Below are 18,355 nucleotides of genomic sequence, written 5' to 3' on the forward strand. Positions count from 1 at the left end.
CACTGTACGATAGCAACACACGAATCCTCATAACAATCAATGCCAAAATTTTAAACCTTGGGTAGTACTGATACTGAACTGAAACAACAGAACGACCTTCCGCAAGGCGACGACAATAGCCCAATCAACTACGCATGGAGAAACATCCAGTACCACATCTGTAGTACCATTACGATTCCTCAATTCTCGATTTATAACAAGTGCTTCACGTCGTATAACATCGAGTAGGAAAGAAACAAAGGCATAAGCCAAAAAGGAATCGAATCGCACAATGAGGAATCAAGAAGGAAATTGCTCCTAACTGCCCTGTAGCCTCTTGAAAATAAGCACAGACGTCTCTGTACCGATCCGCAAGACTATACTAGACTCGTTCATGACTCGTGAGACCTAAGTGAACCTAGAGCTCTAATACCATGTTGTCACGACCCAAAATTCTTTAAAAGTCGTGATAGCGCCTAACACCGCTGTCAGGCCAGCCAACCATAATTAATTAACTTAATTACCCATTTTAGTATTTATGAAATCAAAATTTCTTCAATTAAATAGTATAAATAGAACTCATAGAGTAAGTGATAAATATTTTAGCAACTAAATTTCTAAACAATTCATAACCACTCCCAAAACCCGGGGTCACAAGTGCATGAGCATTTACTAGGGAGTTAAAATACAATACAACATCTGTCTAGAATACAAATTAGACAGGAAAAATATAAATAGCTCTGAAGGAGACTATGTTGGCTGCAGATCGTAATATAGAATGCAGCTCACCTAAGTCCCCGCATTTTAACCACACCTCTGCGCCCACAAGGCCACTAGACATATATGTACCTGCACAATAAAAATGTGCAGCAAGTGTAGCATGAGTACGTAAATAACGTGTATCCAGTAATTATCAAGCCTAATCTCGAAGAAGTAGTGACGAGAGGTCAACTTTGACACTCACTAAGGGTCAATAATATTATAATAGAATATTTTTAATCGACATGATTTATAGGAATAACTATAATTTCCTTAACAATCAGAGATAATTAATTGTTTAAATGCGACAATTTCCAATTTATTAATTAACTTCACAAGCTGCAATTAAAATATCAAGGTATCGTATAATTATTATTATTAGGCACGATTTCTGTCGAGGTCGTACGGCCCGATCCAGAGTGTTATGTACACTGCCGAGGGACGTGCGGTGTGATCCATAGATGCATCTATACTACCGAGGCGATCGGCCCGCTCCACAAGAAAGGAGGATATTTTCTTATGTACCTCCGGAATGAGAGTATATTTATTATAGGATTAATACGAGAGGATGCAAAAAAAATTTTAACAAATAATTAATTTATACAGTAATTAAGTATATGAGATTTTCATCTTTTACCATCTTTCCCTAACAATTCACAATATAGTTCAAATAATTTAATTAAATAAAAGATACAATTGTAATGGCCCAACCGGTCATTTTAACTTTTAGAACCTCGCTCCCTAAAATAAAACTCCCCATATGTGCTTTTATTAATTTATGACTTGCGGGGATGGTTGGTTCGGGATTTGGAAGTGTTCGGGTTAAAATCGGAACACTTGGTTCCTTAAGTTGGCCTTAAAAGGCCAAGTTTGACTTCGGTCAACATTTTGAGAAAATGACCCTGGAATCCGGATTTGACGGTTCCAATAGGTTCGTATGATGATTTCGGAGTTGGACGTATGTTCGTATCGGGTTTTGGATAACCCAAAAGCGTTTTGGCGCTTAATAGTGAAAATCAACTATTTAAAGGTTTTAAGGTTCTTTAAATTTGGTTTGGAGTAGGTTTTGGAGTAATGGAGATCCGAATTGAATTCCGAGATCGGGAATAGTTTCGTAATGGGGCCAGACCTTCTCCTGCTAATTGTTTTTATCTGTTTAGCTGAAACTTGATTTCTTTTATTTTGTGAATTATTTGAAGGTGGAATTTCTTTAATTTAAATATTATTAATATGAAGTATTTGATATTTTAAATTTGGAACTGAGGCAACGTATTAAAAAAATTAAATATTATATTTGCTGAGTTATTTATTCCCGAATATTTTGTTAGACTTTGCACTCATTGTGATTGAGCAGTGAGCTCCTTGTCGTGGAAAATATTGTTGATGTTATTTATTTTGGCAAATTGAATTATTTGGGCACTTGAGGTGCAAATTGTGATATTAATACGCATTTTGTGATATAAGGTCTGGTTGTTGAAACACATGCAGTAAGATAAGGGTGGCTTGATACGCGTGGCTAGTAGGAAAACTGCTAGAAGTCATGCGGTGTGATAAGAGTGGCTAAAATGCGGGATGCTATTTCGGGAAAAAATGTTTTCTTTAAAATAAATTGTGAAGGCTCCCGCGGTGATATAAGGAAATGAGATATTATGAATTTATTTATGATTTGCGATTATGAAGCGGTACCTCGGGAGTGCCCTTGTTGATATTGATGTATGGTCGCAGTTGCCTTTGATTATTGTTGTGGTTTTTTTCTTAAAGTTGAAAAGAATTCTGTTTTGTTTCCACGAGATATTATTTGCCATTATTTTGCGTAGTTAATTGGTAACACACTACTTACTTCATTCATTCCATTGTCATTTAATTTTTATTATATTGTTAAACATTTCACCTTGTCTTTTATTATTGCAGTAGGGCCTGACCTGACCTCGTCACTACTCTACCGAGGTTAGGCTTGGTACTTACTAGGTACCCTTGTGGTGTACTCTTACTACGCTTTTGCACAACTTTTTGTGCAGATCTAGGTACTTCTTACCAGCCCAGACATCAGTGAGTACCTGTGCACGGAGACATCGAGGTATATCTGTCAGCGTCTGCAGACTCCGAAGTCCCCTTCTAATATTATTATGTTGCTTCCTTATTTTCCTTAGACCCTGATAAATAGATACATCGAGGATAAATTCTTAGAAGCTTGTGACTTATTTCTACCGGGTTTTGGGAGTTGTAATTGTGTGAATTGCAGATTTATTTATTTCATATCTATTGTTATTCCACAGTGATAGGCTTACTGTCACGACCCAATTTTCCCTCCGTATTACGTCGTGACGACACCTAGTCTCTATGACTAGGTAAACCTAACATTTGCGAAATAATGAAATGAAAGCATGAATTAAACAACTAACTGTTCAAAATACACAGTAATCCCAAAATCCGGAACATCATAAGTCAGAAGCTACAAAAGGAAACCAGTATCTCTATACACCAGAGTCTATAAACAGAAGTAAGGAAGGCAAATCACATAGGAGGGAATAGAGGGGGACTCCGAGGTCTGCGGATGCGGCAGATATACCTTGAAGTCTCCGTACAGCAGCAAGCACTCTCATCTAGTAGCGGGGATGATAAGAAGTACTTGTATCTACACACAAAACACGTGCAGAAGAGTAGCATGAGTACACCACAATCGATACCCAATAAGCATCAAGCCTAACCTCGGTAGAGTAATGACGAAGTCAAGTATGGGCCCTACTGGAATATGATAATAAAGCAAGGCAAGAACGAAATATCGCAGTAAAATAAAGACTGGAATATAACAAGAAAGAATTCATAGAAGGTAACAGCTCAATACACAGAAATAAAACAAGGGATCTCCCGAAATACCGTCTCGTAGTCCCAAAGGTAAATGTGCAGGGGGATCTCCCGAAATACCATTCCGTAATCCCTAAGTAAATATGCAGTACAGGGGGATCTCCCGGAATACCGTTCTGTAGTCCCAAAGTAAATATGCAGTACAGGGGGATCTCCCGAAATACCGTTCCGTAGTCCCAAAGTAAATATGTAGTACATGGGGATCTCCCTGAATACCATTCTGTAGTCCCAAAGTAAATATGCAGCACAAACAATACAAATACAACTACATCACGAAATCTTACGATTTAGACTAAGTACTAGTCAAGGAAGAAGCAGGAAATTCACTAAGCATGCTGCACAGAGTTCACATTAGCAGTTAAGACACGTAGACATGTTGTATTAGACTAAACAAGATAGCTACACATATTGGAATAATTCAATTAAGAATGAAAATAGATTAATACTCATTAAAATGGTATAACTCAAAATAAAAGGAAAATAGGTTGCTGCTCAGTAAGAAAAATTGGGGTTTTCCACAACTAGCCCGTGTACGTTCTTGTGACCTCACGTACACAGCGCTCTCATATCACAATAGTTCCAAATCTTAAGGGAATTTCCCCCACACAAATTTAGGTAAGCCACTAACCTCGAACCAAGCTCAATCAATCGGTCACAATGCCTTTCCCACATATATCCGGCTCCGAATGGCCCAAATTTAGCCAAAAGCAATTACATATCATAAATACAACCATAATAGGCTCATCTAATTAATGAAATCAACACTTTAACAAAAATTTCGAAATTAACTCAAAAATCGCCCGTGGGGCCCACGTCGAAATCAGATAAAAGTCACAAAATACGAATACCCATTCACTCACGAGTCTAACCATTCCAAATTCACTCAAATCCGATACCAAAATCTCTATCAAAATCCCAAAATTCGACCTAAGAAGTTTTCTCAAATATTTCCCTTATTTCCACCCCAAATCCGAAATTAAATGATGAAATCAAGCATATATTAGTGGGATTTAATCATAAAGGAGTTAGGAATCATTACCCAATAACTTCCTCCGAAAATCTTTCCAAAGTTCTCTTTCTACCAAGCTATCAATCAATGTTTTGGGATATGAACTTAAACCCTCGTTTTTTAACTTTAAACTCTGCCTAGTGGTTCCTTAATTGCGATCGCGAAGAACAACTCCGCTACTTCAAAAATTTACTCTACGCAAACGCGTAACACCTCACGCGAACACGATGCACTAGCTGCTCACACCTACGTGATCCCAATTGTCCTCACGCGACCGCGAAGAGTAACACTCAAACTCCACTGCTGCCTCACTTCTTCTTCGCGAATGCGGCCTAGCCCACGCGTTCGCGGTGCACTGCCTGATAACCTTATGCAATCGCGTCTTCATCTTCACGAATGTGAAGAGCAATTTTAGCTGACCTCTTAGATAACCTACACGATCGCGAGATATCCCTCGCGAACGCGATGAAGAAAAATGTCTTGAATAACACCAGAAAATCTGCCAACTCCCTAAGTTCAAAAATGACTTAAGCATCCAAAACATGCGCAAGGCCCCCGGGACCTCAATCAAACATACCAACCATTCTTAAACTCCATAGAACTTAGTCGAGCCTTCAAATCACGTGGAACAACATCAAAAATACGGATTATGCACGGATTCAAGCCTAATGACTTTGAAATTTCTAAATTCTACAAACGACGTTGAAACATATCAAATCTCATCCGAATGACCTCAAATTTTGCAAACAAGTCATATTCAACACTACAGACCTACTCCAACTTCTGGAATCGGATTCCGGCCACGATATCAAAATTTTCACTTCTGGTCAAATCTCTAAAAAATCGACTTTCGCCATTTCAAGCCTAAATAAGCTACGGAACTCCAAAACACAATCCGTACCCACTCCTAAGTCTAAAATCACCCAACAGAGCTAACGGAACCAACGAAACTCCATTCAGGAGTCATCTTCACACAGTTCCAGCTTACTATCAAACTCCTAAGACTTAAGCTTTCATTTAGGGACTAAATGTCCCAAATCAATCCAAAAACCAAAACGAAACCTCCCAGCAAGTCACAATACCAGAAATAGATATGGGAGAAGCAGTCAATAGGGGATCGGGGCTATAACTCTAAAAATGACCGGTCGGGTCGTTACACTTACCTAGTCTTAGAGACTAGGTGCCATCACGACATCATGCAGAGGGTATTTGGGGTCATGACAAGTTGGTATCAGAGCTCTAGGTTTATAGGTGTTATGAGTCACAAGAAGGTTTAGTAGAGTCTTGCGGATCGGTACGGAGATGTCTGTACTTATCTTCGAGAGGCTATGGAACTGTTAGGAAATATCCACTTCTTTGATTCCTTATCGTGCGCATTTGTAGACTTCAAAATTTTAAACTATTGTCTTTCTGTTCTCTCAAATATGGTGAGGACACGCACAACTGTATCGGATGATCAGACACCCGCGCCCCCGGTTGGAGCTGCAAGAGACCAGGGCAGCGTCCGAGCCAGAAGCCGAGGAAGACCACGTGGTGCATTCAGAGCACCTGCACGAGCTGCTGTAATAGAGCCACCGGTAGCTCCAGTTATAGAGCAGGCACCTGAGACGTCTGTTACTACTCATGCACTTCAGGAGACTCTTGACCAGTGTTTGAGCATGTTTGGGACTCTAGCTCAGGCAGGGTTAATTCCACTTGCTCCTGCCACATCTCAGGCCGGGGGAGGAACACAGACTCCCAACTCCCGTACTCCAGAGCCACGGGCCCAAGTTGACCATGCCCAGAGGTTATACCAGTGCAGCCAGTTGTCCCAGTTCGGCCTGAGTTTAGGACACCAGTTATAGAGGGGGAGCAGCTCAGGCTCGAGAGGTACAAGAAGTACCACCCTCCCACTCTCAGAGGTTTAGCTTCAGAGAATGCCCAGGGTTTGCTTGATAAATGTCATCGTATCCTCCGTACCATGGGTATTGTAGAGTCCAGTGGGGTTTTCTTCATGGTATTCCAACTTAGAGGAGCGGCCTACCAGTGGTGGCGGGCATATGAGTTGGATAGTCTGGTTGAGGCAGCTTCACTTACTTGGACTCAATTTTCTGATATGTTCTTGAGGGAATATGTTCCTCGGAGTCTTAGAGATGTATGGCACGCAGAGTTTGAGTAGCTGCGCTAGGGTTCTATGACCATGTCAGAGTATGCAGTCTGATTCAGAGATTTGGCTAGCCATACACCAGCCTTAGTTGCTACTGTTCGAGAGTGGGTTCGTAGATTTATTGAGAGTCTCCACACTAGTATCAGATTCAGTATGGCCTGAGAGCTAGAGATGGACATCACATACCAACAGGTGGTGTCAATTGCTAGGAGATTGGAAGGTATGCGGATCCAGGAGAGGGAAGAGAGGGAAGCTAAGAGACCCCGAGATTCTGGCACATATAAGAATTCTCGTGCCCCAGCTGCAGCCCGTCATGTTAGAGGCTATGTGAGCCGTCCTATTCATTTAGCACTTCCAGCTTCCAGTGGTATTCCGACTACTCCCAGACCTCAGGTTCCATATTATGCACCGCCAGTGTCTACTGTACCTCATGTACGGGGTGCTTTCAGCGGGCAGTCTAGTTGATCAGGCCCGAGCCAGTCCCAGTAACCACGTACTCTGAGGGCTTATTTTGAGTGTGGTGACACTCGCCACATAGTGAGGGATTGACCCATATTTAGGAGGGGTGCAACTCCACAGACTTCTCAGGCCCCACCCATTCCACAGGGCCCTCAGGCTTCTCAGGCGATGATTACTGCACCAGTTGTCACTCCACCTGCACAGCCAGCCAGAGGTAGAGGTCGAACAGATAGAGGTCGCCCTAGAAGGGGAAGCCAGGCCAGATATTATGCCCTTCCTGCTAGGAAAGAGGTCGTTGCATCCGATTCTGTTATCACAGGTATTATTCCGGTCTGTCATAGAGATGCATCAGTCTTATTTGATCCAGGTTCCACTTATTCTTATGTGTCATCTTATTTTGCCCCGTATTTGGGCGTATCCCGTGATTCCTTGAGTTATTCTATTTATGTATCTACACCCGTGGGTGAATCTATTATTGTGGACCGCGTGTATCAGTCGTGTTTAATTGTTATCAGTGGTTTTGAGACAAGAGCTAATTTATTATTGCTTAGTATGGTGGATTTCAATATTATTTTGGGCATGGATTGGTTGTCGCCCTATCACGCTATTCTAGAATGTCATCAATGAATACGATGACGAAAGAATCAATATAGGGCCGGAATGCATTGTGCATCAAGTGCATTAAGGCTGCTGGGGCGTTGGTCAGCCCAAATGACATCACAAGAAACTCGTAATGGCCATACAAAGTCTAGAAAGTAGTCTTCGGGATATCTGGCTCCCGAATCGTCAACTGATGATAATCTGAACGCAAGTCAATCTTGGAAAATACTTTGGCACCATGTAGCTGATCAAATAGGTCATCAATACGAGGCAATGGATACTTGTTCTTCACTATGACTTTGTTTAACTAGCAATAATCAATGCAGATACGCATAGAACCATCCATTTTCTTCACAAACAAGACAGGAACACCCCAAGGTGACACACTGGGCCGAATGAAGCCCTTATCAAGCAACTCATGTAACTGCTCCTTCAACTCCTTCAAGTCAGGAGGAGCCATACGATATGGAGGAATAGAGATGGGCTGAATGTCTAGCAACAAATCAATGCCAAAATCAATATCTCTGTCCGGCGGCATGCTCGGAAGATCAGCTGGAAACACATCTGGAAAGTCTCTCACTACTGGAACTGACTAAACTGTAGGGGTATCAATACTGACATCTCTCACATAAGCTAGATATGCGTCACACCCCTTCTCAACCATTCGTTGAGCTTTAAGAAATGAAATAACTTTGCTGGGAGTATACTCTAAGGTACATCTCCACTCTAACCACGGCATAGCCAGCGTCACGGTTTTGGCATGACAATCAAGAATACCATAATGGGGAAACAACCAGTCCATGCCCAAGATCACATCGAAATCTACCATGTTGAGCAATAATAAGTCGGCTTTGGTCTCAATTCCACTAAGAGCAATAAAACATGAAAGATACACGCGGTCCACAAAAAGAGAATCTCCCACAGGAGTAGACACATATAAACAGGGGAACTCAAAGAATCCCGAGATACGCCCAAATATGGGACAAAATAAGAGGACACATAAGAATATGTAGTGCCTGGGTCAAATAATACTTACGCATCCTTATGACAGACCGGGACAATACCTGTAATGATAGAATTAGAAGCGACTGCCTCTGTACGAGCAGGAAGGGCATAATATCTGGCTTGTCCTCCCCCTCTAGGGCGACCTCTACCTCCCCGACCTCCACCTCGGGCTGGTTGAGCGGGTGGGGTGGCAGCTAATTCTATAAACATAGCCTGAGGACCCGGTGGAGCACGCTGTGGCTGAGAAGGTAGTGGAGGTACACCCCTCCTAAATCTGGGTAAATCCTTCAATATATGGTGAGTGTCGCCACACTCAAAACAAGCTCTGGGAGGGCGTGGATGTTGTGACTGGCTCTGGCTAGATCTACTGGACTGGCCGCTAGGAACACCCTGTGCAGGAGGCACACTAGATACTGGCGGGGCATAATAAGGCTTTTGGGGCCTAGAAGGGACCGAAATACCACTGGCAGCTGGAAAAGCTGAATAGATGGGGCGACTCATATAACCCCTACCATGGCGAGCTGTTGGGGCATGAGCACCAGAATAAGAACCAGTCTCTCGAGACCTCTTGGCCTCCCTCTCCTCTCTATCCCGGGCAAGCATGCCCTCCAATCTCCTAGCAATACTCATAACTTGCTGATAAGAAATATCCATCTCCAGCTCCCTGGCCATACTAATCCGGATGCTGGGGTGAAGTCCCTCAATAAACCGTCGAACCCCTTCTCGAATTGTGGCAACCAAGGCCAGTGCATGTCGAGCCAAATCACTAAAGCGAACTGCATACTCTGACACAGTCATAGCACCCTAGTGCAGTTGCTCAAACTCCACGCGCCATGAGTCCCTGAGGCTCTTAAGGACATACTCTCTCAAAATCATGTCCAGGAACTGAGTCCATGTAAGTGAAGTTGCCTCAGCCGGACTACTCAACTCATAAGCATGCCACCACTGATAGGCTGCTCCTCTATGCTGGAATGTAGTAAGAGAAAGCCCACTCGTCTCCGCTATGCCCATAGTACGGAGAATACGATGACACTCCTCCAGAAAACCCTGAGCATCATATGTAGCCAATCCACTGAAGGTAGGTGGGTGGTACTTCTTGTACCTCTCAAGTCTGAGCTGCTCCACCTTAGAAGCTGCTGCCCTAACCTCGAGCTGAGCTGGAGCTACCGGCTGTATTGGTACAATCTCTGGAACCTGGTCGACCTGAACCCGCTGCTCTAGAGTACCGGCGACGGGAGTCTGTGCTCCTCCCCTGGCCTGAGATGTGGCAGGAGCAAGTGGAATCAAACCAGCCTGAGCTAAGGTGCTGAACATGCTCAGAAACTGGGCTAGAGTCTCCTGGAGGGCTGGTGCAGGAACAGGTGCCTCAGGTGTCTGCCCTCCAGCTGGAGCTACTGGGGGCTCCTCTGTAGCACCTCATGTGGGTGCTCTGGGAGCACCACGTTGACGTCCTCGGCCTCTACCCTGACCCCGGCCCCAGCCTCTTGTGGCTCTAGCAGGGAGCGCAGGTGCCTGGTCATCAGATCCGCTTGTACATGTCTTCACCATCTGTGAGAGAATAGAATACAGAAGTTTAGAATTGTTTTGAAGTCAACAATCTTCGCACGACAAGGAATCAAAGTAGTGAAATTTTCCTAACAGTTCCATAGCCTCCCGAAGATAAGTACAAACGTCTCCGTACCGATCCGCGAGACTCTAATAAATCGGCTTGTGACTTACTACACCTATGAATCTAGAGCTCTGATACCAACTTGTCACGACCCAATTTTCCCTCTGTATGACGTCATGATTACACCTAGTCTCTATGACTAGGTAAACCTAACATTTGTGGAATAATGAAATAAAAACATGAATTAAACAACTAACTGTTCAAAATACACAGTAATCCCAAAACCCGGAACATCATAAGTCACAAGCTACAAACGGAAACTAGTATCTCTACACACCAGAGTCTAATAATAGAAGTAAGGAAGGTAAATGACATAAGAGGGAATAGAGGGGGACTCTGAGGTCTGCAGACGCGTCAGATATACCTTGAAGTCTCCGTACAGCAGCAAGCACTCCCATCTAGTAGCGGGGCTGATAAGAAGTACATGGATCTGCACCCAAAACATGTGCAGAAAAGTAGCATGAGTACACTACAATCGGTACCCACTAAGTGCCAAGCCTAACCTCGGTAGAGTAGTGACGAGGTCGGGCCTGGGCCTTACTAGAATATGATAATAAAGCAAGGCAAGAACAAAATATCGCAGTAAAATAAAGACTGAAATTTAACAAGAAAGAATTCATAGAAGGTAAAAGCTCAATATACAGAAATACAACAGGGGATCTCTCGAGATACCGTCTCGTAGTCCCAAACATAAATGTGCAGGAGGATCTCCCATAATACCGTTCCGTAGTCCCAAAGAAAATATGCAAGATGGGGAGGATCTCCCGGAATACCGTTCCATAGTCCCAAAGTAAATATGCAGTACAGGGGGATCTCCCGGAATACCATTCCGTAGTATCAAATTAAATATGCAGTACAGGGGGATCTCCCGGAATGCCGTTCCGTAGTCCCAAAGTAAATATGCAGTACAGGTGGATCTCCCGGAATACCGTTCTGTAGTCCCAAAGTAAATATGCAGCACAAACTATAGAAATACAACTACATCACGAAATCTTACGATTTAGACTAAGTACCAGTCAAGGAAGAAGCGAAAAATTCACTAAGCATGATGCACATAGTTCACATAAGCAGTTAAGACACGTAGACATGTTGTATTAGACTAAACAGGATAGCTACACATATTGGAATAACTCAATTAAGAATAAAATAGATTAATACTCATTAAAATGGTATAACTCAAAATAAAAGGAAAACAGGTTGCTGCTGAGTAAGAAAAATTGGGTTTTTCCACAACTAACCCGTGTACGTACACGTGACCTCACGTACACGGTGCTCACATATCACAATAGTTCCAAATCTTAAGGGGATTTCCTCCCACACAAAGTTAGGCAAGCCACTTACCTCGAACCAAGCTCAATCAATCGGTCACAATGCCTTTCCCACATATATCCGACTCCGAATGGCCCAAATCTAGCCAAAAGAAATTACATATCATAAATACAACCATAATAGACTCACCTAATTAATGAAATCAATACTTTAACAAAAATTCCGAAATTAACTCAAAGATCGTCCATGGGGCCCACGTCTCAAAATCAGGTAAAAGTCACAAAATACGAATACCCATTCAGTCACAAGTCTAACCATACCATATTCACTCAAATCCGATACCAAAATCTCGATCAAATCCCAAAATTCGGCCTAAGAACTTTTCTCAAATTTTTCCCCTATTTTCACCCCAAATCCGAAATTAAATGATGAAATCAAGCATATATTAGTGGGATTTAATCATAAAGGAGTTAGGAATCATTACCTAATAACTTCCTCCGAATGATCACAAATTTTTTACACAAGTCATATTTAACCCTACGGACCTACTCCAACTTCTGGAATCGGAAGCCAATGCCGATATCAAAATTTCCACTTCTGGTCCAAATCTCCAAAAATTCGACTTTCGCCATTTTAAGTCTAAATAAGCTACGGACCTCCAAAACACAATCCGGACACGCTCCTAAATCCAAAATCGCCCAACAGAGCTAATGGAACCGACAAAACTCCATTTCGGTGTCGTCTTCACACAGTTTTGACTACGGTCAAAATCCTAAGACTTAATCTTTCGTTTAGGGACTAAGTGTCCCAAATCACTCCAAAAACCAAAACGAAACCTCCCGACAGACCACAATAGCAGAAATAGATATGGGAGAAGCAGTAAATAGGGGATCGGGGCTATAACTCTAAAAACGACCAATCGAGTCGTAACACATACCTAGTCTTTGAGACTGGGTGCCATCACGACATACTGCGGAGGGAATTTGGGGTCGTGATAAGTTGGTATCAGAGCTCTAGGTTCATAGGTGTTATGAGTCACAAGAAGGTTTAGTAGAGTCTTGCGGATCGGTACAGAGACGTCTGTACTTATCTTCGAGAGGCTTGGAACTGTTAGGAAATATCCACTTCTTTGATTCCTTATCGTGCGCATTTGTTGACTTCAAAATTTTAAACCATTGCCTTTATGTTCTCTCATAGATGGTGATGACATGCACAACTATATCTGATGATCAGAAACCCGCGCCCCTTGTTGGAGCCGCAAGAGACGGGGCAGAGTCTGAGCCAGAGGCCGAGGAAGACCACGTAGTGCAGCCAGAGCACCTGCACGAGCTGCTGCAGCAAAGCCACCAGTAGATCTAGTTGGAGAGCAGGCACCTGAGATGCATGTTACTACTCTTGCACTTCAGAAGACTCTTGCCCAGGTTTTGAGCATATTTGGCACTATAGCTCAGGCAGGGTTAATTCCACTTGCTCCTGCCACATCTCAGGCCGGGGAGGACCACAGACTCCCGCCTCCCGTACCCCAGAGCCACGGGCCCAAGTTGACCATGCCCTAGAGGTTATACTAGTACAGCCAGTTGTCCCAGTTTGTCCTGAGGTTAGGACAACAGTTTCAGAGGGAGGGCAGCTCAGGCTCGAGAGGTACAAGAAGTGCCACCCTCCCACTTTCAGCGGTTTAGCTTCAGAGAATGCCCAGGGTTTACTTGAGGAATATCACCGTATCCTCTGTACCATGGGTATTGTGGAGTCCAGTGGGGTTTCCTTCATGGCATTCCAACTTAGAGGAGCAGCCTACCAGTGGTGGCGGGCATATGAGTTGGATAGTCCAGCTAAGGCAACTTCACTTACTTGGACTCAATTTTTTGATATATTCTTGAGGGAATATGTTCCTCGGAGTCATAGAGATGTATGACACGCAGAGTTTGAGCAGCTTCGCCATGGTTCTATGATCGTGTCAGAGTATGCGGTCCGATTCAGTGATTTGGCTAGGCATGCACCAGCCTTAAATGCTACTGTTCGAGAGTGGGTTCGCAAATTTATTGAGGGTCTCCACCCTAGTATTAGATTCAGTATGGCCCGAGAGCTAGAGATGGACATCATATACCAACAGGTGGTGTCAATTGCTAGGAGATTGGAAGGTATGCGGATCCGAGAGAGGGAAGAGAGGGAAGCTAAGAGACCCCCAGATTCTGGAACATATAATAATTCTCGTGCCCCAGCTATAGCCCATCATAGTAGAGGCTATGTGAGCCGTCCTATTCATTCAGCACTTCCAGCTTCTAATAGTATTCCGGCTACTCCCAGACCTCAGGACCATATTATGCACCGCCAGTGTCTACTGTACCTCCTGTACGGGGTGCTTTCAGCGGGCAGTCTAGTCGATCAGGCCCGATCCAGTCCCAGCAACCACGTCCTCCGAGGACTTGTTTTGAGTGTGGTGACACTCGCCATATAGTGAGGGATTGACCCAGATTAAGAGGGGTGAACCTCCACAGATTTCTCAGGCCTCACCTATTCCATAGGGCCCTCAGGCTTCTCAAGCGATGATTACTGCACCAATTGTCACTCCACCTGCACAGCCAGCCAGAGGTAGAAGTCGGACAGGTAGAGGTCGCCCTAGAAGGGAAAGCCAGGCCAGATATTATGCCCTTCCTGCTAGGAAAGAGGTCGTTGCATCCGATTCTGTTATCAGAGGTATTATTCTGGTTTGTCACACAGATGCATCGGTCTTATTTGATCCAGGTTCCACTTATTCTTATGTGTCATCTTATTTTGCCCCGTATTTGGGCGTATCCCGTGATTCATTGAGTTCTTCTATTTATGTATCTACATCAGTGGGTGAAACTATTATTGTGGACCGCGTGTATCGGTCGTGTTTAATTGTTATCAGTGGTTTTGTGACCAGAGCTAATTTATTATTGCTTAGTATGGTGGATTTTGATATTATTTTGTGCATGGACTAGTTGTCACCCTATCATGTAATTCTTGATTGTTACGCCAAGATGGTGATTTTGGCTATGCAAGGTCTACCGTGGCTAGAGTGGAGAGGTACCTCAGATCATATTCCTAACAGGGTTGTTTCATTTCTTAAAGCTCAATGAATAGTTGAGAAGGGTTGTAATGCGTAGATGGCCTATGTAAGAGATGCTAGTATTGATACTCCTACTGTGGAGTCAGTTCCTATAATAAGGGATTTTCCCGATATATTTCCAGCGGATCTTCCAGGTACGCCACCCGATAGGGATATTGATTTCGACATTGATTTGTTACCGGGCACTCAGCCCATTTCCATTCCACCATACTGTATGCCCCCAGCAGAGTTGAAAGAATTAAAAGAACAGTTACAGGAATTGCTGGATAAGGGCTTTATTCAGCCCAGTGTATCGCCTTGGGGTGCTCTTGTCTTATTTGTAAAGAAGAAAGATGGTTTTATGCAGATGTGTATTGATTACCACCAGCTGAACAAGGTTACAGTGAAGAATAGGTATCCATTGCCACATATTGATGACCTATTTGATCAGCTTTAGGGTGCCAAAGTGTTTTCTAAGATCGACTTGCATTCAGGCTATCATCAGTTGAACATTCGGGAGCCAGATATCTCGAAGATTGCTTTCAGGACTCGGTACAGTCATTACGAGTTCCTTATGATGTCTTTTGGCTTGACCAACGCCCCAACAGCATTTATGCACTTAATGAATAATGTATTTCAGCCCTATCTTAATTCTTTCGTCATTGTGTTTATTGACAACATTCTGGTGTATTCCCGAAGTCGGGAAGATCATGAACATCACCTGAGGACTGTGCTACAGATTTTGAGAGAAAAGAAGTTATATGCAAAATTTTCAAAGTGTGAATTCTGGCTTGATTCAGTGGGATTTTTGGGAAATATAGTTTCGTGCGAGGGGATCAAGGTATATCTGAAGAAGATTGAAGCAGTGTAGAGTTGGTCCAGACCATCCTCAGCTACGGAGATTCGGAGTTTCCTTGGTTTGGCAGGGTATTATCGCCGATTTGTAGAGGGTTTCACTTCTATTGCTGCACCTATGACCAAATTGACCCATAAGGGTGCTCTGTTCGGGTAGACCGATGAATGTGAGGAGAGCTTCCAAAATCTCAAAACAGCTTTGACTACAGCCCCAATATTGGTATTACCTACAGGTTCAGGGTCTTATACTGTGTATTGTGATGCGTCGCGTATTGGTCTCGGCGCAGTATTGATGCAAGACGTTAGGGTGATTACCTATGCATCTATACAGTTAAAGGTACATGAGAAGAATTATCCGGTCCACGACCTTGAGTTAGCATTCATTGTTCATGCCTTGAAGATTTGACGACATTATTTGTACGATGTCCATTGTGAGGTTTATACCGACCACCGGAGTATACAACATCTGTTTTAACAGAGGGATCTTAATTTATGGCAGCGGGGGTGATTGGAGTTTCTTAAGGATTATGAAATCACCATTATCTAACATCCTGAAAAGGCCAATGTGTTGGCCGATACCTTGAGTCATAAGGCGGAGAGTTTGGGTAGCTTAGCATACTTACCAGTAGTAGAGAGGCCTTTAGCCTTGGATGTTCAGGCCTTGGCCAACAAGTTTGTCAGATTGGATATTTTCGAGCTGAGCCGAGCCGAGCCGAGTTTTGACTTGTGTAGTTTCTCAGTCTTCTCTTTATGATCGTATCAAAGAGCGTCAGTATGATGACCCCCCCTCTGCTTGTCCTTAAGGACACAATTCAGCACGGTGATGCCAAGGAAGTCACTATTGGAGATAACGGTGTATTACGGATGCAGGGCAGGCTATGTGTGCCTAATGTAGATGGTTTGTGTGAGTTCATTCTCCAGGAAGCTCACAGTTCGTGGTATTCCATTCATCCGAGTGCTACAAAGATGTATCAGGATGAAGAAAGACAACACTATTGGTTGAGGCGGATGAAGAAATACATAGTGGAGTATGCAGCTCGGTGTCTCAATAGTCACCAGGTAAAATATGAGCATCAGCGGCCAGGTTGATTGCTTCAGAAGTTAGAAATTTCGGAGTGGAAATGGGAGCGGATCACTATGGATTTCATTGTTGGGCTTCCACAGACTCTGCGGAAGTTTGATGCAGTTTGGGTGATTGTGGATAGGCTGACCAAGTCAGCTCATTTCATTCATGTGATGACTACCTACTCTTCCGAGCAGTTGGCTCGAATCTATATTCACAAAATTATCAGACTTCATGGCGTACCGGTATCTATCATCTCTGGCCGGGGTACGCAGTTTACATCATGATTCTGGAGGGTAATACAGCGTGAGTTGGGTACTCGGGTAGAGTTGAGTACAATATTTCACCCTCAGGCGGACGGGCAGTCCGAACTCACTATTCAGTTACTAGAGGATATGCTTCATGCGTGTGTGATAGATTTTGGGGGTGCTTGGGATCAGTTCTTACCACTTGAAGAGTTTGCTTACAACAACAGCTACCAGTTGAGCATTCAGATGGCTCCGTATGAGGCCTTATAAGGTAGGCGGTACCGGTCTCCAGTGGGTTGGTTCGAACCGGGTGAAGCTAGACTATTGGGTATGGACTTGGTTCAAGATTCTTTGGAAAAGGTTAAATTGATACAGGATCGACTTCGTATAGCCCAATCTAGACAAAAGAGTTATGCAGATCGGAAGGTTCATGATGTTGTATTCATGGTTGGTGAGCGGATCTTGCTCCGAGTTTCGCCTATGAAGGGTGTTATGAGTTTCGGAAAGAAAGGCAAGTTGAGCCCGAGGTATATCGGACCTTTTGAGATTCTTGAGAGAGTTGGAGAGGTGGCTTACATACTTGCACTACCACCTAGTCTCTCTGCAGTTCATCCAGTTTTCCATGTTTCCATGCTCCGGAAGTATCACGGCGACCCATCTCATGTGTTAGACTTCAGCTCAGTCCAGTTGGACAAGGATCTATATTATGTCGAGGAACCAGTGGCCATTTTGGACAGACAAGTTAGAAAGCTAAGATCAAAGAACATAACTTCAGTGAAGGTGCAGTGGAGAGGCCAGCTAGAAGGAGAAGCTACTTGGGAGACTGAGCGGGAGATGCAGAGCAAATATCCACACCTATTTGAGACTTCAGGTATAATTCTAAACCCGTTCGAGGACGAACATTTGTTTAAGAGGAGGAGGATGTAACGACCCGGCCAGTCGTATTAAAAGTTATAGCCCTGTTTCCCTATTTACTGCTCAATTTGTGTTTTACAGTTATTGTGTGACTTGCCGGGGTAATTGGTTTGGGTCCGGTGAAGTTTTGGAATGAATTGGAACATTTAGTTCTAACTTTTTAAAGCTTAAGTTTAAATAGTGACCGGATGTCGTCTTATGTATAAACGACCCCAGAATAGAATTTTGATGATTCCAACAGCTCCGTATGGTGATTTTGGACTTAGGGGCGTGTTCGAAATTTTATTTGGAAGTTCGTAGTTAAATTAGGCTTGAAATGGCTAAAATAGGAATTTAAGTTTGGAAGTTTGACCGGGGAGTTGACTTTTTGATATTGGGGTCAGAATCCAGTTCTAAAACTTTTCATAGCCCCGTTATATCATTTATGACTTGTGTGCAAAATTT

Source organism: Nicotiana tomentosiformis, chromosome 2, assembly GCF_000390325.3.
Source record: "Nicotiana tomentosiformis chromosome 2, ASM39032v3, whole genome shotgun sequence".
Classification (NCBI taxonomy): Eukaryota; Viridiplantae; Streptophyta; class Magnoliopsida; order Solanales; family Solanaceae; genus Nicotiana; species Nicotiana tomentosiformis.